At 42.3% G+C, this 22,302-nt stretch overlaps 1 long non-coding RNA gene across 6 annotated transcripts in view; it reads right to left on the bottom strand.

Moving 5' to 3' along the window:
- The window catches only part of LOC108512943 (uncharacterized), a 97,681-nt gene that overhangs the window by 52,282 nt on the left and 23,097 nt on the right, over positions 1 to 22,302 (bottom strand). For 4 of the 6 annotated variants that reach the window (XR_001880754.1, XR_001880752.1, XR_001880753.1 and 1 more), the window contains exon 2: positions 384 to 513. The exons of the other annotated variants lie outside the window; for them this stretch is intronic. This is a non-coding gene — a long non-coding RNA (uncharacterized LOC108512943). The remainder of the gene's footprint in view (positions 1 to 383; positions 514 to 22,302) is intronic. 6 annotated transcript variants of the gene reach the window in all.

Below are 22,302 nucleotides of genomic sequence, written 5' to 3'. Positions count from 1 at the left end.
TTTGAGACGGAGTCTTGCCGTCACCAAGGCTGGAGTGCAGTGGCATGATCTCAGCTCACGGCAAGCTCTACCTCCCAGGTTCAAGCAGTTCTCTGCCTCAGCCTCCTGAGTAGCTGGGCTTACAGGTGCCTGCCACCATGACCGACTGATTTTTTTTGGTATTTTTAGTAGAGATGCAGTTTCACCATCTTGGCCAGGCTGGTCTTGAACTCCTGACCTCAGGATCCACCCGCCTTGGCCACCCAAAGTGCTGGAATTACAGGTGTGAGCCACCATGCATGGCCTTGTAAGTAATTTTTATAAGGCTTGTTTCCAATACAATACATCCAACAAATTGTAATTGAGTGTATTCCACCCCCAAGAATAATTCCTAAATACTAAACCTGTTTGATGTCTTGCTGTCTTTTTCAAACCATCTGTTCCATCAGGTGACCACTATATTCATCCAAAACTAGCACTTCAAGGTTAGTTTAGACTAGGTTTGCATGATAATATCCAGGGAGCACAGTGAAACTGGAATTTTAGATAAATAACAAAAATGTTTTAGTATAAGTTTGTCCCAAAGATTGCACAGAACATAGCTATACTACAACAAAAAAGCTGGTTTATCTGAAATTTAAATTTAAGCAACCTGTGTTTTTATTTGCAAAAACTGGTAGCCTATTTTTTAAAATCACTGTGTCTTCCTCAACTAACCCATTTGTAACCTATTCATAACCAATCCATTTGTAAGATATTGTTGTCAGTGATACCCCCTATTTTGAATAATAATGAGAGAAAAAAATTTTACTTTGTATTTAGGGATATATAGTAATTTTTACTGTCACTTTCTTGCAAAGGATATAATACCATAAGCACTCTTGAATGTATTTCCAAGTATTTTTCCTGAGAGGTAGCAATTAATTCAGGGAACAAAATATTAGAAGATTGGGTTTACCAGTTCTCTATGCTAGGAAAGCACACATTACAAATAAAAACATAGTCTTTATTAACACAAGTTTGAACTAGGTAAGTATGTTCATTTTTCTTTCCACATTTTCAGATTTATGCCTCCGATTCTGTTGGCATACCGGCATGTTTCAAAGGCAAATGTCATCTTTATCACGACCACCCTGCCTACACAGACTGCGGGTTTCCCAGGCCACACGGACCAGGAAAGCCATTTAAAGGACACATTATAGGATCTAGGAAGAAATGCTCCTTTCCCTTCAGCTGAATCAACCATGAAGGGGGGAGAAAAACCCAGAAATCTCAAGGACTAAATTTCTTCATAAAATTAAACATGTCTCCTTCATTTATTCTTAGGCATGGTGACTCTAATACTTTCATTTTCCCCTTCTGTACTATTTAGAAAGAGGAAATCAGTTTCCCCAGTACTTCAGAATCCTGGTAGATTGTCAGATCTTCAATAACTTAACTTGTTCTGTCATTTTATTAAGTTAGGGGAAAAAATAACCATTTGCCACTTTTGATTGCATTTTAGAATCTATGAGAAAGTGCTAAGTTTCTTTGTGGCTCCTGCGTGTCCTCAGTTCATATCAAATTGTCCCCAGCTTGAATCATTTCCCGTGACTCAGAAAGTCATTTTTGTTCTGCCCCTAAGGATACAAATTGGAAATGAAGTGATAGAATTTGGAAGTAATGCAATAAAACATCCCTAGGAAGCCTGAGGATCTTAGACGAAGCAGTTGGTGAGTTTAAGATCTTGCCCAGATGTGCTGAAGATTTCCTTTCCACACAGTTAAAATATTCACTGCTGTCCTTAATTCAGTGATGAGTTTCTTTTTCTTTCTGTCTTTGCTTTCTTTCTTTCTTTTTTTTCTTTTTTTTTTTTTTTTTTTTTTTTTTTTTTTTTTTTGACAGAAAGGCAGCTGCTGCTGCTCTTGCTGGCAGATGACAGCACTGGTTTCGAGGAAATCAGAATGCTTGCTGCCTTTGAGGCTGATGCAATGGGGAGGTCTAGCAACTTCTTTGTACCCTGGCTTAAAAGGACTTTCTCCCAACACATTCCTACCCCTAAAGAACATCCCTGCTTTCCTTTCCAGGGCATTTCTTTCTCTCCGAGCCAACCAGACGGTTCTCTGCCAGGGCCCATAGCCCTGCACTGACATGAACCAGAGCTGAGTTTGCCCTGCAGTCCCGCTCCTCTCCCACATTCAGTACTCATTTTTACAGGAAAGAAAAGCTCATGTGTGCTAAGTCAAGCATTTTTAAAAAGAAAAGGGATTTTGAAAGATTCATTTCACAAATGCTATTTCCTTTGCAGTTGTTTCCCGCCCCACCCCCCTCCCCCATTCTTAAAGGCAGGTGCACCCGGAACCATGATGTTTATAGCATTCTCTCTCATCCAGTAACTCCCAAATCAACCTGAAAAGATGCCGGACAGTCTTCCCTGTATACTATGGTTTCTTTCAGGGTTTTTGATACTGAATGAAAAAAAAAATGATATGTGGGTTAGAGTCAGACTGAAACTAGGCCATCAGGCCCTTATCTGGGGAAATGGCAGGTCCTGGAGGAGGGAGCGTGGAACTGCGTTCTGGCCTGAGCTGGTCTCTTGGGGCAGAATTGGGCAAATGGCTTCACTTCTCTGGGTCTCAGATTTTCCCTCACAGAGTAGGAGGAATGGGGAGCACTAGACGGAAGCAGGCAGATAACTTCTGGAGCTGAGGCTGGCGTTCGCCCAGGGTCCCAGTCCCCACCCACGTGGGTAAGCTGAGCCTCTGAGGCGGTCTGCGATGGGACTCACATGAGTCACAACTCCCCCGATCTCCCACCGATGTCCACCCACACTCTAGGAGCTTCTGGGGGCAGGAACAGCCTTATATCTCCCCCCACTCCCACAGCACCAGGCACGTCTCTGTTGTCTACAAGGAGTCGATCTGTCACACCCACAGTCTAGCCCCTGTTGCAGGGTAAGGATATCAGGGGCCGGACGCCTACCACACTGTGTCCTAGCAGCCTGGCTGCTCATCTGTCTTTCCAATTACTCTCATCTCCAGAAGCTAGCATGGTGCCTAGCTCTGGGTGCCATCCAGTAAGTTTCACAAAGACCAAGAATGAGCTCCTACACTTATGAAGTGCCTGCTGCATACCAGCCACCATCTCACCATCTCATTTAATACAACAGTCCTAGGACATCAGCTCTGTGATTGTTCCCATTTCCAGATGAAAAGCCTGGTGCTTAAGAGGTTCACATTGTGCCTAATATGCACAGCTTTTGAACAGAGCCAGGATGCAAATCAGGTCCATCAGTCTCCAGAGTGTGCATCTTCACCCCCACAGTGAAGGAATGAAGCTGCCTTGTTCCATTAAGGTGATGGAGGGAGGATGGAGGAGCAGAGAGACCACAAGAAGCTAGGGGCCTGACAGGGAACTATGCCCTGGAAGCCTGACTCACCTCTGGACTTTCAAGTTACACAGGCAGGTAAATGCCTTTACCCTTTAAGCCATTTGTGACTGACTTTTGACTGTTTGCAACAAAAGCACCAGCAAGCTGGATATGAGATTCCTCATCCACCACTACCCTCTCTGCTTACAAATTATTTACAAATGTGCTTCTTTTCTGGAGAAAAATATTCTTTAAGAAATTTTCATTGGTATGTATCATACACTACTTGGAAATCAAACCATATCAGTAGATTAGTTTAATCATCAGTAGATGATTAAAATGCATTCACATGCCTTTTGTTTTGTGATTTTTTTTTTCATCTTTTAACTTGTGTTTATGTCATGCCCCTAAGAGTTTATGAAAGTCTCCCACTCTATATCAAGACAGAGGTAACATTTATTTCTCAGTGGTGCATTCCAAGAATACTCTGTGTTTGCAAAGCCCTCTTACGCTCATTTCTGAGCTCATTTATTTATTTAAGAGCTGCACAATCCCAGCCTTGTCCTGTAGTGGAAAGAGAGTCTACCACATTCAGATAGCAATGACTGGTTTAGAAATCATTTGTCTTAGTCCAAGCCAAAGTCTCTTCTGCATCCTTGATTATGTCTAAATGATGCTCTTATCCTTAAACAGAACCCACTTTCTTAGTCCACCAGGAAGCACTTGATTTATTGACTGGCCCCAGGGAAGGGAGGAAGCAGCCATCCAAAGGGTAGTCACACAGCCAGGTGAGCTGCCACTGAACTGTGGCTCGGGAGAAAGTGGTTTTAAGTGCTGAACGGGTTTGTGTCATGCCAGCCTGCTCGCTAAGGAACTTGCTCAGTCCTGCCTGTGAAATTAGATGGGCAGGCAAGTAAGTATTCAGAACACTTCCAAAGAGGGACACAGGCAGCTGTCATTGTCCTGGCCACGGGAGACAGTCACAAGGGGACAGTGCCCACGGCGCATGTGACCTGGAGAAGAGAGACCCAGGAGAGTGCAGGTGTTCATAGCAATCCAGCCCTCAAAGGTAGAGAGCCTGAGGCTCCTGGATCCATAAAGAACTGGTTTCCCTAATGAGTGCCTTAGGTGATTCATTTAAGGGCCAAGTACAGCCAGTGAACAAGATGGCAGCACCAGATGTCTCAGGAAAGACATATCTTGATGGAGTCTCCGTAGGAGAGATGACCACGCTGGCCCATCAGGTCCTGAGATGCCAGCACCCCACCTCTGTGGATTAAGGGGTGCTCTCCCCAAGAGTTGGCCAGAGCTCTCAAAAGACAGTTCCAGGCACAGACGCAAGATTACAATTTAATAGGACAGCTCCTAAAACTTCATTCCTTCACTGAGGCCTGCTATGCACCAGACATTATGTTAGTTCCAGGGATGCAATGAGACAGAAAGACAGAGAGAGAGAAAGAGAGAGAGAGACAGAGAGAGAGAGAGGGAGGCGGGGGGGGGAGAGAGAGAGAGTGAGTGAGTGTGTGTTAGGCAAGTTGCAAGCTTAATGACAATTTACATATGCTAAACTAGCTCCTTATTCAAAGGCATGTTATAATTCCTTTTCTAAAATGAAAGTGTTCTGATTTAAAGCTATCCCTCTATTTAATACTTAAACACTGGAGTGTTCAAGACATAGGGCGACCTGAGGATTTGGGAAACCTCAGAGTAACTGGATCCAGTTTTTGAGACTCCCTGAATGGGATTCTACAGATGCAGGACCAGGGCCCACACCATCCCCTGGTGACAGGGCAGTCACAAGCATCCTCTGCTTCCCTAGCTCCAACACCACTTCCCGGTTTGTTCCATGTGAGTCTCTGCCACTCACTGTGACATGTCCTGCAATGTCCATTTGAGGCCACAGGGTCCACCCACTCCTCTGTGGATGAAAGAGGGTGGGGATTCCTGGAGGAATTAGACAGGGTACCAGGGCTTCTCCAGAGCTGCAGCTCACAAACACAAAACAAAACAGACAAGAGATCAGGTAGCAGAGGGAGTGAAGGAAGTGACATGAATGGCTGGAATCATTCCTAGTCTCTACTCCAAAGATCTAGATTTTCTGGTGGCCCCGAGTCTGTATTTTTAACTCCCGGGTGATTCTGATGCAGCAAGTCTTGGGAACCTGAGGCCTGAATGTCCCACAAGCCAGAAAATTAAACCCTGAATCCCAGTTGCTTTTACATAAAGAAAGTATGTGGATGGCCACTGGGACAGAAAGGTAGAAAGAGTTTCTGTGGGGCCCCAGGATCACTGAGTCCCAGTCCTGGTTCTACCCATACTGATAGTATCGACCCAGTTGTCAACACCTGTGACTTGAGTTTTCTTACCTTTGAAGTAAGAAAATTGGGTAAAATAATCTCTAATCAAACTGAGAAAAAAAGACACTAATTAGTTACACAAAAACCTATGAAAGTATAAAACTCATGGATAAAATTAAGCACAGAGCTTGGTGGCATGTACCTGTAGTCCTACCCAATCAGGAGGCTAAGGATTGCTTCAAGCCCAGGAGGTCAAGACCAGAATGGACAACATAGTGAGACACCATCTCAAAGGAAGAAAGAAAAGAAGGAAAAGAAAAGAAAAAGAAAAGGAAAGAGAAGAGAAGAGAAGGGAAGGGAAGGGAAGGGAAAGGAAGGGAAGGGAAGGAAGGGAAGAAAAAGAAAAAGAAGCACACAAATTCAGAATACCTTAGCACTGTAATGGTAGTATATAAATCATTTATATCTTTAGCATCAAGGTTAAAAGACAAAACTATTAAAAATATAATTGTTACAATAATTTGTTAAGGGATATACAATATAAAAAGATGTAAATTATGACATTAAAACACAAAATGTAAAGGAGGTGGAATAAAAGTGTAGAATTATTTTATGCAATCAAAGTAAAGTTATCAGCTTAAAATAGCTTATAATAACTATGAAATGTTTTATGTAAGTCTTATGGTAACCACAAAGCAAAAAACCTATAGTAGATACACAAAATATAAAGAGTAAGGTATCAAAGCATACTACTAGAAAAAAAAAAATCATCTAATCACAAAAGAAGACAGCAAGAGAGGAAGGAACAAAACAATTAGAAAAAATGGCAAATTATCTGTAGTAAGTCATTACCTATCAATAATTACCTTGAATGTAAATTGACTAAATTATCCAATAAAAAGATAGAGAGTGGCCAAATGGATTTTTAAAAGAGATCCAACTATATGCTTCCTATAAAAGACTCACTTAACCTTTACGGACATACATAGATTGAACATTAAAAAATGGAAAAGTGTATTCCATCCAAATGGAAACCAAAAGAGAGCAGGGGTAGCTATATTTGTATCAGATGAAATAGACTTGAAGTCAAAAGCTGTAAAACAAGACAAAGAAAGTCATTATATAATGATAAAGGAATCAATTCAACACGAAGATACAACAATTGTAAATATATATGCACCAAATATCAGAGCACCTAAATATATCAAGCAAATGTTAAGAGATCTGAAGAGGGAGATAGACAGCAATATATAGTAGGTGATTTAATATCCCACTTTCAACAATGGACAGATCATTTGAATGGAAAAACAATAAGGAAACATTGGACTTGAACTACACTTTAGACCAAATGGACTTAACAGACATATACAGAACATTGTATGCAACAGAAGAAGAATACATATTCCTCTCCAGAGCACATGGAGCATTCTGCAGAACAGATAATATGTTAGGCCACAAAACAAGCCTAACAAATTTAAGAAGAATAAAATCATATCAAATATTTTGTTTCAGCCACAATGGTATTAACCTGGAAATCAATAACAGGAGGAATTTTAGAAAATTTGCAAATACGTGGAAATTAAACAACATGCTCCTAAACAACCAATGGGTTAAATAAGAAATTAAAACAGAAATTTAAAAATATCTTGAGACAAACAAAAATGTAAACTCAACATGCCAAAACGTATGGGGTGCAGCAAAGGTGGTTGTAAGAGGAAAGTTTATGGCAAAAAATGCCTATATCAAAAGAGACTAAAAATCCTAAATAAACAAACTAATGTTATACCTCAAGGAACCAGAAACAAAGAAAAGAAAAACTAAGCCTTGAGTTAGTAGAAGGAAGGAAATAAAGATAATAGCAGAAATAAATGAAATAAAGACTAGAAAAATAGTAGAAAGGATCAATGGAAGTTAAAAGTTGTTTTTTGACAAGGTAAAAAAATTGACAAACCTTTAGCTAGACTGAAAAAGAGAGAGAGAAGTCTCAAAATAAAAATAAAAGAGGAGGCCGGGCACGGTGGCTCACGCCTGTAATCCCAGCACTTTGGGAGGCCGAGACGGGCGGATCACGAGGTCAGGAGATCGAGACCATCCTGGCTAACACGGTGAAACCCCGTCTCTACTAAAAAATACAAAAAACTAGCCAGGCGAGATGGCGGCGCCTGTAGTCCCAGCTACTCGGGAGGCTGAGGCAGGAGAATGGCGTGAACCCGGGAGGCGGAGCTTGCAGTGAGCTGAGATCCAGCCACTGCACTCCAGCCTGGGCAACAGAGCGAGACTCCGTCTCAAAAAAAATAAATAAATAAAAATAAAAATAGGAGACATTATATGTGATACCACAGAAATACAAAGGACCATAAGAGACTATTATGAACAATTATATGCCAATAAATTGCATAACCTAGAAGAAATGAATAAATTGCTAGACACATCCAACCTACCAACACTAAATCATGAAGAAACAGAAAATCTGAACAGGCCAATAATGAACAAGAAGATTGAATCGCATAGAAGAAGTCTCCCAAAAAATCAAAGCCCAGGACCTGATGGCTTCACTGCTGAATTCTACCAAACATTTAAAGAGGAACGGATACCAATCTGTCTCAAACTCTTCCAAAGAAATTGAAGAGGAGAGAAAACTGACAAACTTATTTTACAAGGCCAGCCTTACCCTGATACCAAAGCCAGACAAGGACACTACAAGAAAAGAAAATTACAGGCCAATATCCCTGATGAATATAGATGCAAAAATCCTCAACAAAATATGGGTGAACTGAATTCAAGAGCACATTAAAAGGATTGTTCACCATTAGTAACATAGTACTGGAAGTCCTAGCCAGAGCAATTTGGCAAGAGAAAGAAACAAAAGGTACTCAAATCAGAAATTAAGATATTAAATAGTCTCTGTTTGTAGGCAACATTGTCTTATATTTAGAAAGCCCTAAATACTCTATCAAAAAATGGTTCAAAGTAATAAATAGATCCCACAGAAATACAAAAAAATCCTCAGGGACTATTATGAATACCTCTATGCACACAAGCTAGAAAACCTAGAAGAAATGGATACATTCCTGGAAACAAGCAGTCTCCCAAGATTGAACCAGGAAGAAATTAAAATTCTAAACAGACCAATAATGAATTCTGAAATTGAATTCAACAATAAAAAGCATACCAACCAAAAAAAGCACTGGACCAGATGGATTCACAGCTGAATTCTACCAGATGTACAAAGAAAAGCTAGTACCAATCCTACTGAAATGATTCCAAAAAATCAAGGAGGAGGGAGTCTTCCTCAACTCATTCTATGAAGCCAGCATCATTCTGATACCAGAGCCTGGTAGGGACACAACAAAGAAAGAAAACTTCAGACCAATATCGCTGATGAATAAAGATGCAGAAATTCTCAACAAAATACGAGCAAACTGAATCCAGCAGTGAATCAAAAAGTTAATTCACTGTGATAAAGTAAGCTCTATTCCTGTGATGCCAGTTTGGTTTAACATATGCAAATCAATAAATGTGATTCGCCACATACACAAAATTAACAATAAAACCCAAATGATTATCTCAATAGTTGCAGAAAAGGCTTTCGATAAAATTCAACATCTCTTTCTGTTAGAAGCCCTCAACAAAGTAGGTATGAAAGGAACATACCACAAAATAGTAGCCTCAAAATAATAAGATGCTGGCTGTGACAAACCTACAGGCAACATCACACGGAATGGACAAAAGCTGGAAGCATTCATCTTGAGAACTGGAACAAGACAAGGATGGCCACTCTTACCACTCCTGTTCAACATAGTACTGGGGCAGATACCCTGCAGCTGTGGCCAATTCTGCTCTTTCCGTGGTGGTATCTGCTTTTCTGTGGCCTTAAAATGATTGTTCTTTTAAGTTTGTATCTTATCTGGTGGAAATAAGAAAAAATCTAGCTTGCATAAATCTAGTAGTGTTTACTTCTAATTCTGCATGCGGGCCTGGATGTATTCATAAGCAAAAATTTGTAATCAGCAACTTAGGAGTTGACAAGACCCCGGGTGCCAGGCCTCTCTGGAGCTGCAGCTCGCGAACACTAAACAAAACAGACCAAAGATCAAGTAGCAGGAGGAGTGAGAGAAGAGACATGACTGGTTGGAATCATTCCTAGTCTGCCCCTAGAAGATCTAGAGTCTCTGATGGGCCCAGGAGTCTATATTTTTAACTCCCCGGTGGTTCTGATGCAGCAAGGATTGGGAGCCTGTGGCCTGAATGGCCCACAAGCCTGCATCCCAGTTGGGTTTACATAAAGTGAGAAAGTCTGTGGATGGCCTCTGGGACAGAAAGGTGGAAAGAATCCCTGTGAGGACCCAAGATCATTGAGTTTCAGTCCTGGCTCTACCCATACTGATAATACTGACCCATTTGTCAACTCCTGGGACCTCAGTTTTCTTACCTTTGAAGTAAGAAAATTGGGCAAAATAATCTCTAATCCTTTCCTACTATGGATTTATCTGACTCTTTGAGAGCTGAATTTCTTATTACAGGGTAAGCATATTTTAAAGGAATTGGGATCAGCCCCACAATCCAGAGAGGAGGTGTGATATTTTTAGCATCGCCTCCTGATTCTGTTAAGGAATTGGCATCCAGCTCTCTCATCTTCCTTCCCTCCGTTAGGTCAGTGATCTCCGACCCAGGGGCTGATCTCTCCTTGCTCAATTCTAAGAAATCTCTCTTCTTACTCTCTGCTCTTCTTGCCACTTGAAGCCTCAGAATCACAGTTTCCAAACCTGGCTGTATAATACAGTCTCCAGGGTGCTTTTATACATACTAATACCCCAGACAACTGAATCAAAATCTTGGGGGCAAGTCTTCAGCATCTGCATTTTTAAAGCTTGCCCATTGCTGGTGATGCCCAAGAAGGTTCAAGCCACTGAGCTAGGATATCCCAGAGCTGGTCTGAATTCAGCAGGGGTGACTGAGTCTCTAGATGCGTCTTTCTCCAAGTAAAGGCAGTGAGAGTTGATTTGCTGCATCGCCAGGTCTTTTCTGCTTAGACCTACATGCCAGCATTTTAGATACACAAGATCAATACTTATAGGAGCAAGCATCAAATATATGTAGAAGTAAAATGAAAAAGTCAGGACAAGTGGCACCACCACCTATGCCTTGTTGACCTAGGTCAAGTCTCTTGAGATTCCATTTTCTCATTTGCAACATGAAGCTGGCATTTCCCTTTGACCTTACGGGGTTGTTAGGTGGATCAAATAGGATAATGTTTGTGAATTTGCTCTATAAACTTTAAATACAATGGGCTTAAACACCTTGTATGTAGACGTTCACAAATTCAACAAATATGATGTCTATATACCCAAATTAATGTATAGATTCAAGCAAAAGCAATACCAATCAAAATCCCAGTAAGCTTTGTTTTAATAGAAAGTGACAAGTTGATTCTAAAATTTGCACGAAAATGCAAAGAATCTTAAATAGTAAAAACAGTTCTGAAAAAACTGCACAAACTTGAGAAACTCACATTACCTAATTATGAAGCAACAGTGCTCAAGATAGTGTAGTATCAGTGTAAATATAGGTATATAGTTCAATGAAATAGAATAGTGAATCCCAAAATAGACTCACATATTTATGACCATTTGATCTTTGACAAGGTTCTCAAGGCAATTTAATGCAGAAAGGACAGTCTTTTCATAAATGGAACATAAACATAAATAAAAGAACTCCAGTAGTTTTATACACGAACTACTAGAAGAAAACATAGGAGAAAAATCTTAGTGACCTTGGCCTAAGCAATGATTTATTAAATAGGACACAAAAAGCAAGAATTGATAAATTAGAGTCCAACAAAATGTAAAACTTCCATTCTTCCGAAAACAGTGCTAAAAAATTAAAAAGCAAGACATAGGCTGGGAGAAATTATTTCCAAAACATGTATCTGACAAAGGACTTGTATCCACAATATATGAAGAATACACACAACTAAATAAAAAGAAGACAAAAGTCCCAACTTGAAAAAAAATGGGCAAAAGATTTAAACATACACTTTACCAACAAAGATATATGTATAGCAAATGAATACATGAAAAGATGCTCGCCATCATTAATGTTAGATACCGCTGCACACCTACTAGAATAGCTAAGATTAAAAAGACTGTAGCAAGGATATGAAATGACTGGAACTCCTATGCATTGACGATCAGAATGAAAAGTGTTAAAGATCACTTGGTAGGGCAGTTTGGCCACTCTCCTAAAGTTCAGCATACATGTACCATAGGATCCAGAAATTCCACTCTTACCATATGTCCACCCACTATGACTCACTTGAAAACTTCCTCATTAATTCTGCTCATAACAGCCAAAAAGTAGAAATAACTTAAATGTTAATCAACTGGTGAGCCTATAAACATAGTATGGTATATCCATGCAATGGAATATTCAAAGAAAGCTCAAAGAAAAAGTAATGGACTAGCAATATGTGCATCAGCATGAATGAACTACCAAAACAATATACTGAATGAGAGAAGTCAGACACAAAGGCTGCATACTATTTGATCATTTATATGAAATTCTGCAAAGGCAAAACAACACTAATAGAAAGCAGATCAGAAGTTGTCAAGGGCCAGAGGGTGGGAGAAGGGGATGGAATACAGAGGGAACAGGGGAAATCTTTGGAGTGATGAAAATATTCTGTCATGCCTGTAGTGATAGCACAGAACTATATTCATTTGTCAAAACCCACTGAATTGTTTAATCAAGAATGGTGAATTATGTATATAAATTATTAAAATTCAAGAAAACACAAAAGCTATTGCAGGCTTTTGTGTGCCAGGCACTGGGCTGGGAATATCAAGAGAAATCAGACATGGCTCCTGCCCATAAGTGCTTGCAAAATCAAAAAAGGTGCGATAAAGCCTTGCAAGTGCTGTGACAGAGATCTGTATACAGGATAGAGAAGCTGATTCTAACTAGAGGTAGCACAGCAGGCTAGGTGGCATTTGTGCCACGTCTTAAAAGATAGGTAGATATTTGCCAATCAACAAAGGAGAGAAAAGCGATTCTAGGCAGCAAGAGCAGAACAAAGCCTTGCAAGCTCAAAATAGCTTAATATATTCCAAGAAATGCAAATGGTTGGTTGAAGCATAAGGTTCCAGGAAGAGTGTGTCCAGAGATAAACATGAGATGGTGGCAGGGTCTGAAGGATTGCATACCATGTACTAAGATGTTAAGGTGTTATCCTATAGATAAAGAGAAACTAAAAAAGTAAGTGGTAATACACATATTCAATTTGGGGTCTTATGAATATTACTCTGGAAGCAAAAAGGAAGGCAGATGAAAGGGTGGTGCCAGCTAGACTGAAAGCTGAGAGACCAGCTAGAAGACTATTGCAGTCATTCAGGTAAGACAAACCATGATTTTGTTATTTGGAGTAGAGTAATATAGAGGGGAGATTTTTGAGAGCTATTAAAACAATAGATCTGGACAGAAGGGCTTGAGGGTGCTGCATGAGAAAGATGAAAAGTCTAAGATGACTCCTTGGATTCTGGCATGAGTGACTGGGTGGCCGGAGGTGACATTTGTCAAGATCGAGAATGCAAAGGAAGAGCACATTTGGGAGGGAAACATGAGTTCAGTCGGAGGCATGCTGAGTTTTCTATGGCCCATTCTAGTGGAATATCTAAAAGGAGATAAAATACCCAATAATAAAATTCAGAAGAGAGATCTAGACTATATGTGTAGTTCAAAGTGATCCACACATAGATAGCATCAAAGTCAAGGAATGCATGAGATTTCCCAAGGCACACAGAGTAGCAAGGAGGGCATGTATTATGAAAGGGATAAGCAGAGAATGGGAAACCTTAAAAGAAGCTGAGAAATAAGAGGAGCGATGTCAGCAAGATGGCTAGCTAGAGGTTCCTCGGCTCACTCCCTAACAAGAAAGGACAAAGGCAATAACAACTAAGATTCAACTGGAGTGTCCAAGGCAGCGTGCTGGAGCGCTGCAGGGGAGGGGAGAGGAGCTTGTGGGCATTTGGAGCGTGCTGGAGCGCTGCAGGGGAGGGGAGAGGTGCTTGTGGGCATTTGGAGCGTGCTGGAGCGCTGCAGGGGAGGGGAGAGGTGCTTGTGGCATTTGGAGCGTGGTGGAGTGCTGCAGGGGAGGGGAGAGGTGCTTGTGGGCATTTGGAAGCCCGAAGGGCAGTAGAGAAAAGCGAATGGGGCACCCTGACTCTACTGCTTCATCTCTTTTGCCTGGATTGGCCCAAAGTCAGGAGGCACTTCCCCTTGCAGGGAAAAGGTAAGCAGAAGAACCCCACCAACCCCCATTGTCACCACAGACACCTATAGTCCTCACTACAGAAGAATCCTCTAGTCCTTGTAAGCCCTAAGCCCAGCTTGGGGAATGCCAGGAATTCATGCAGCTGCAGTTCTCCTGGTTAGGAGCACAGGGTGTGTACTCCCAGCTCTCACCCGTCCACTCTGAGCCCAGCTGCTACAGCACAGCACTATCTTGATACCAGAGCTACTTCTGGAGTGTGCCTGCTCTAAGGCCGGTAGCTACTGTCCCTCCTGAGGTCTAGGGCTCCTTTTTCATTCCACCAAGCCCACCACATGGCTGACTGCAATGCTTCTACCCAGGCTGCATGAAACATAGGCCAAGGATGATCTGTGACTCTAGTCCTGTACAACAGGAAAACCAACTCCCAACACTGGCACTTCTAATCAGAGGAACAGTCTAGTGGACCTATCCAGGACAGTTCCACCCTTTAGCCAGCCAAATGGCCACATGCCCTCGGCCAAGCAGGAGAGGCCTTCATGCCACTGAGGAGCTGACATGCTCACAGGTTGGCTAAGTGGTGTCCAGAGCCTGAGAAACAGCCTAGTGGACCCACCCATGGTGGATGTGCCCCTAGACTGGCTGAGCATCTCTGTTCCCATGCCTGGGGCCTGAGAAACCACCTGGTAAACATGTCCCTGGCAGATATGCTCCAGGCCAACTAAGCAACCTTGTGCCCTGCCCCCGGTCAGAGAAACAGCCCGGTGATAGCACCCTGGCAGACACGCCCTGAGCCTGCTAAGCATCTGCACACGTGTGCACCTAGCCAGAGTACCATCTTAGGCAACTGAATGTGGAGGCCTGGGAGTCTTAGATGCAAATAGAGTGTGATGAGTTTTGCTGATGTCTTGGAGGAGGAAGAACCAGAGACTCTATACACAGATCATGCCTGGAAGAGTCCTGCCTGGGAGGCTGAAGAGCAGTTTCTTAGGACGTTTACCGCTTGGTGGAATTAACAATTGCTTATGATTAGTTGGAGGACAAAGATTTTGCCTGTGGACTTTCTTTAAAGGGCAAACATTATTCCAATAGGTCTCTGAATAGATATTTATTCAACTGAATTGAGATAAAAGAGTGGAGCACATCGGTTACTTGTGGAATGACAGAACTTCAAATCGAAAGGTCCTGTGGGAAGGAGTCCACTCTTCATATGCATTTAGTGATCTCCATGCTCAGGCCCTTGTCTCTCGTCCCAGCTCATCCTGGCCCCCTCCCGCCACTGTCACAAGGGTTGCCTATCAGCAATCTCCTGTGAACGTACTTCCCTAGACGTGTCTGGCTCTTTTGTACCTTTCTGCACATGCTATCTCTTTTTTGGGAAGGAATCTTCCCCACTTCTGTCTGGCTAACTCCTACTCATTTTTCAAGTGTCAGGCAAAGCCACATGCTTCTTCCTCCTTAAGCTCTTTCTGGCTCTCCCAGGCCTACTTAGGGACTCCTTCTGCTACATTCTTACTATGCTGTCTCATGCTTTCTTTAAAGCAATGATCTTATCCCAGTAGAATTGCTTGCCTGTCTCTTCACTAGACTGTAGACTCTTGAAGTTAAGAACTGAGACTTTTTGCATTACAGCCTAGTTCCTAGAACAGTGACAAGAACATTATAGGTTCTCAATTACTAGTTGAACCATGAATGAATGAATATGTATAAATATATATATATAGGAATAAGCAAATGAACAAACAAGAGAATGAGTAGTGGAGAGACACTTTGGGGTCAAACAGAGCAGAGCCTGGGACTCCTATCTTTATCCTGTAATTCATTGTTTTACGACTTAGAGCAAATTACGCAATTTGTTATCTATACAAAGGTCATAATAATACATTCCTTAATTGGAAGAAAAAGTCTATAAACTGCCTGCCCCAGAGATGGCACAGGACACATTGTAGCCATTGTGTGATTCCAAAGTTCCCAGAGTCTGGTAATGTGAAAGGAGGGGGAAAATACTGGCTCTCTTTGGAGAGAACCGCCTCATTCCTTACCTTTCCTCCCCGGATGCACCATCATCCTTCCAGCTCTGTTAATCTTGTATTTTGACACTTCCTGTAAATTGTCTCTCAGATTCTACCTTTTCCATTATTTCTGTCTTTACTACCCTTATTTGGGTTTGGATTGTGTCAAAAAGTCTTCTAATGACTTTCTCAACTCCAGTCTCTCTACTGCACAGTATATAACAGCCCTCTGCTCAGTAACTTGCCATGGATCCCTGTTACCTCTTTTTTTTTTTTTTCTTTTTTAGACATAGTCTTGCTCTGTCACCCAGGCTCTAGTGCAATGGTGCAATCTCGACTCACTGCAGGCTCTGCCTCCTGGGTTCAAGCAATTCTCCTGCCTTAGCCTCCTGAGTAGCTAGGATTACAGGCATGCACCACCACACCTGCCAAATTTTTGTATTTTTAGTAGAGAGAGGGTTTCATCATGCTGGTCAGGCTGGTCTCAAACTCCTGACCTCAAGTGATCCATCCACCTCATCCTCCTAAAGCACTGGGATTACAGGCGTGAGCCACCACACCCAGCCCCTGTTGCCTTTTGATTAAAATCTAAATTATTTATCCTCATGGTCAAGGCTTTCTGTGAATGAACTCCAGAGTAGCTGGTCAGTTTCCCCTTTCACTGCTCACTGTCCTACAGCTGGTTATTCTGTTTCTTTCTCAACTTCTATCATTGCTAATCTCTCTCATTAGAATATTCTTTCCACTCTTCTTAAGCAGTTGACATCCGATCCTCTTAAGTTTAGCTAAAAACTGGTCTTCTTCTTTAAACAGTCTTTGACTGTTCCCACTGTACATCATGGTCTTTCTTGCACTGATTTCCTTTTACACTTTTAAATTAAGTCTGGACTTAATTTCTACCACCTTATTTGTCGATTGCTACAGAATTTTTCTGGAGCTATTTTATGTCTTCATCTCATTTTCAAACTTTCAAATACAAAAGCTGTATCCCTTGTTTCTGCTGTGTAACCCCAAACATCTGGCACACTGCTGGGCTTTGTATAAGTACTTAAGTGGATGCCTATTTCAGATTCTCAACCTTCTTATCCCAGAAGAAGCAGGGCATATATAATATCACTGTAGCAGACTGAATGATGCCCCCAAAGATATCAGAGCCTAACCCCCAGGGCCTGTAAATGTTACTTTGCATGGAAAAAAGGGTCTGTGCAGATGCAATACAGTTTAGGCTGTTGGGATGAGGAGATTATCCTGAATTATCTGGGTGGTCCCTAAATGCCATTACTAGTGTCCTTATAAGAGAGAGGTAGAAGGAGCTTAGATACACACAAGAAGAAAAGACAATGTGACCACAGAGGCCAAGGTTGGAGTAATGGGGCCACAAGCCAAGGCATACTGGTTCTACCTAAGGCACAACTTTCCTCTAGAATCTTGGAGGGAGCTTGGCCCAGCTGACATGTTGATCTCAGCCCAGTGACGCTGAGTTAATACTTCTGGCCTCTGGAACCATCAGTCGGTAAATTTGTGTTGTTCAAAGTCACCAAGTTTGTGGTAATTTGTTATACATGCCACAGGAAACTAAGATAATCATGATATTCATATTTATAGATTAAATTGGAGAAATACTTAAATGGGATGATTTATCTGCAAAAGAGAAGTAAAAGAGTGTGGAAAAAAATTAGACTCTCTTGAAAGGACTTAGGAAGAGATCCTCCTTCCTTCAGATTGATCCCAGGTACTTGCAGTAGTGCCCTCACTTCAAATCTCTGGGGACTGCTGGGAGGACCCAGCGTCACAGGGGCAGGCACCCTACATGTGCTGTTTTGCTTAATCCTCTTAATAACCTTTGAGTTAGATACTGTTAGTTATTTTTACTTTACATACAAGGAAACCAAGGCTCAGAAAAAATAAGGGCTTGTCCCAGGCTACACGGAACCTCATTTGCTGAAGGGGGCTCCAAAGCCTGGTCTGTGCAGGTCTCCTTCTCTACTGGATGTCTCTGCATGCAGCTGTCTTAAGCCTCAGCCACTTCCACTGTCTCAGTCAGTGATTAAACTCATGTGTTTTGCAGCCCGATAAACCCTGGACTCAAATCCCTGCTCTGCCACTTACTATTGCTAAAGATGCTTAACTTCTTTAAGCCTCAAGTTCATCATTTATAAAATGGAGATGGGAGTGGGGGTGGTGTAAATAGTGCTGTTCTGAAGTTTAAATGAGATCATGTATACAAAGCTGTTCCCACAGTGCCCAGCACACAGTAAAGTCTCAGTATAGCTTAACAATCACTTTTATTGCTATGCTGTTTTTTAAATAGGTTCAGAAATTCTCTTATAATCTCAATCTATTCAAATTCTGGTGATCCGATTCACACCACTTTATAAACCAGAATACCAAACTATTAGTTCACAGTGAGTGTGCAAAGCCAACCAGACACTATGTTACTCTCCATACCTCTTCCCTTGGGACAGTGTCTGGGACACACTGAGAAATTCTCATTACCCACCTCACATTATTATAGCTTCTGATGAGATGATTACGTCTCTCTTTCTAATGTCATTTGAGTTTCTTTTCATGGCCTATCACATTTCCAAGTTAATTTTCTTTGAGCTATAGCAGTGAAAATCTCCTAATTGAAACCTTCAATCAAAAGGATAACCCTTCTGTGACCTTGAGTCCGAGATCCTGGGCTCTGTCTTGCTTTGGGGACTGTAATCTCTCCCCCTGTTCATTGATGATACTGTTTATCCTTAAAGGAAAGAAAAGCAGGTTTTTGTTTTGGGCGAAGATTAGGTATTATATAGAGTTCCGAAGAATTTCCTGCTGGAAATCTCAGTAGCAGAGGGCCAAGTGTGTTAGTCAAAGACCCTATTGATGGAAAGGGAATGGCAGCAAGCGTCCTCAGCTGCCCTTAGATGTCTTCCCTGAGATATTTATCTGGGAGTAGGTCTTACATTTCTGACATTTATGAAGGAGGCTGAGGGACTGCTGTCTTAAGTCTAGGAACCAGCTGGGAGCCCTCTCCTACAGCAGCCCCGAAAAGATGTGAAATTCCTTTGTGTCCAGTGGCAAGACCTGAGTGGGTAATCACAGAATGGCTCCTAACTCAAACCTGTATCCTGGCCCCAGAGTTGGTCAAACATATTCTCTGCTGTCCTTCTCTCTGTCCATTCCTCTCTTTTCCTTTTTCCTTTTTCTCCTACCCTTCCTTGTATTTTCTTTTCTTGTGTATGTGTGTACCTCCACAGATACTCTAATTAAAGCAACAATTTGGATAAAGCATTTAATTTGGAATTAAATGAGCTTTTATTATAACTCCTTTTTAAAATTACATAAAAATCCTGAAAGGCTAACATAGGAGTATCAGGAAAGAGCAAATCTCAAATATCTTATTTGATAAAGTAAGCTTTAAATATAGTTTTAGGGTTATAGTCTCCCAGAACCAAGCTTCGAATTCAGATGCTTCAAGCTTCCTATTCAAGCTTCCTATTCAGATGCTTGTGTCTGTGTTTAGCTGGACTGTTCATTTTCTCCTACATTAGAAAATAGAGTGTGTTATATTTGGGGGTCTCATTTGCTCACCCTCTTAATGTGCTCTCTTGTCCAGTCTTCATTTTGGATGATTGAGCTATTCTCCTGGGTGATGGACTGGGTAGTTTTAGTAATATTTTGAGTCACCACCCCAAGCCTTGACATTGGCAGTGATGAAATTTCTAAGGCATTAGGCAAGACAACCCAAAGAAATATCATACTTATAATGAAGGTTTGATTTTCTAGCTACACTGAAATTCACTTTTCCTCCTCTTAGAAGAAAACATGGGCAAAAAACTTCTTGTAGACATTGAACTGAACAATGATTTCTTGGACATGACATCAAAAACACAGGCAACATGAGCCAAAATAGACAAATGGGATGCCATAAAACTAAAAAGCATCTCCACAACAAAGGAAGCTGTTAACAAGATGAGAGGGCAACCTAGAGAATGGTAGAAAATAGTCACAGACCGTATATCTGATAAGGAGTTAATATGACAAATATATAAGGAACTCCTAAAACTCAGTAGCAAGAAGAAGACTGATTTTAAAATGGAGAAATGTCCAAAGATGGCAGACAAATAGCCAATATGTATATGAAAAGGTGCTTGATATTACTAATCATAAGGGAAATGCAAATTAAAACCACAACAAGGTAACAACCCACAAACATTAGGATGGCTATGATGTAAAAAACAAAGGACAGCAAGAGGTAGCGAGGATGTAGAGAAAAGGGAATCCTTGTACACTGTTGGTGGAAATGTAAATTGGTACAGCCACTATAGAAATTAACTCGGAGCTTCCTCAGAAGCTTAAAAATAGAGGTCCCTAGGTGAAGGCAGACCAAGATGGTGAAATAGAAGCCTCCAGCAATCACCCCCCCCACCACAGGAACACCAAATTAAACAACTATCCATGCAAAAAACCACCTTCATGAGAACCAAAAATCATGTGAGTGACCACAGTACCTGGTTTCAACACTGAAGAGGGTAGGAAAGACAATCTTGAACTGCCTACAACAACCTCCTTCTATTTCCTGGCAGGCAGAGGGAGAGTTTGTGTTCTTGACAGAGAGAAAGAGAGGAAGAGAGAGAGAGAGAGCACAGTGATTATGCGGCTTTGCATTGGAAATCAGTGCTGCCCAGTCACAGTGCAAAGCAACACTGGGCAGAACCCAGCTGATGTCCATGGAGGGAGCATTTAGATCAGTCCTAGCCAGAGGGGAATTGTCCATCCCAGCAGTCAGAAACTGAGTTCCAGCAAGCCCCATCACTATGGACTAAAGTGCTCTGGGGTCCTAAATAAACTTGAAAGGCAGGAGAGGCCACAGGGACTGCAGCTCCTGGACAAGTCCTTATACTGTGCTGAGCTCAGAGCCAGCGGACTTGAGATGCATATGACCTAGAGAGGCACCAGCTCTGCAGGCCAAGAGAGTGCTTACATCGCCCTCCCCCAGTTCCAGGCAGTGCAGCTTACAGCTGCGGGAGAGACTTCTTCCCTCTGCTTGAGGAGAGGAGAAGGGAGAGTAAAGGAGGATTTGTCTTGCAAGTTGGATGCCAACTTAGCCACAGTACAATAGGGCACTGGGCAGTCCTGAGGCCCCTATTCTAGGTCATACCTCCAGGACATTTCTAGACACACCCTGGGTCAGAAGAGAACTTGCTGGCTTGAAGGGAAGGACCCAGTCATGTCAGGATTCATTATCTGCTGACAAAAGTTCCTTGGGCCCTGAATAATCAGCAGTGGTCGCCAAGCAGTGTTCACTATGGACCTTGGGTGAGATTCAGAGCCATGCTGGCTTCAGGTGTGACCCAGCACCTTCCTAGCTGTGGTGGCTATGGGGAGAGACTCCTTCTGTTTGAGGAAAGGAAGGAAAGTATAAAGGGGACTTTATCCTGCAGCTTGGGCACCAGTTTGGCCACAGTGGGCTACAGCACCAAGCAGGCTCCTAGGGTCCGCAGTTCTAGGCCTTGGCTCCTGGATGGCCATTCTGGATCTGCCCTAGGCTAGAGGGGAGCTCACTGACCTGAAGGGAGAGATCATAGAGGGACGACAACATTCACCACAAGGTGACTGAAGGGCCCCTGGGCCTTGAGTGAACATCAGCGGTAGCCAGGCAGTACTTGCTGTGGTCCTGGGGCAGTGGTGGTCATAGAGAGAGAATCCTCTGCTTGAGGAAAGGGGAAGAAAGAGTAGGAAGAACTTTATCTTGGAGCTGGGGTGCTAGCTCAGCCACAGTAGAATAGAGCAGCAGGTAGATTCCTAAGGTTCCTGACTCCAAGCCCTCTATCTTGAATATCATCTGTGGACCCATCTGGGACTGGGAGGAGCTTGCCATCCTGACGGGAAGGACATGAGCCTGGCTGAGCTTGCCACCTGCTGACTGTAGAGCCCTTTGGCCTTGAATGAGCATAGGTCGTAGCCAGGCAGTGGTCACTGTGGGGCCTTGGGCAAGACCCAGTACTGTGCTGGCTTCAGGTCTGACTCAGTGCAGTTCCGTTATTGATGGCCACAGAGATGCTTGTGTCACCCCTCCCCCAGATCCAGGCAGCTCAGTACAGCGACAGAGAACCCATTTGAGAGAAAGTAAGGGAAGAGAACAAGAGTCTCTGCCTGGTGATCTAGACAATTCTCACACATTCACCAAAGACCACCAACGTCGTGCCTCTGTGAGTCTGCAAGAGCCACAGAATTATCAGGCTTAGGTTGCCCCCTAATGCAGACATAGCTGCATTGACCAAAGACTTAGATCAAAACACCCAAGTCCCTTCAAATACTTGGAAAGTCTTCCCGAGAAAGACAGGTTCAAACAAGCCCAGACTGTGAAGACTACAATAAATACCTAACTCTTCAAAGCCCAGACACTGACAA

Source organism: Rhinopithecus bieti, unplaced genomic scaffold (genome assembly GCF_001698545.2).
Source record: "Rhinopithecus bieti isolate Rb0 unplaced genomic scaffold, ASM169854v2 scaffold_28547, whole genome shotgun sequence".
NCBI lineage: Eukaryota > Metazoa > Chordata > Mammalia > Primates > Cercopithecidae > Rhinopithecus > Rhinopithecus bieti.
This window is presented reverse-complemented; position numbering and strand designations above follow the sequence as displayed.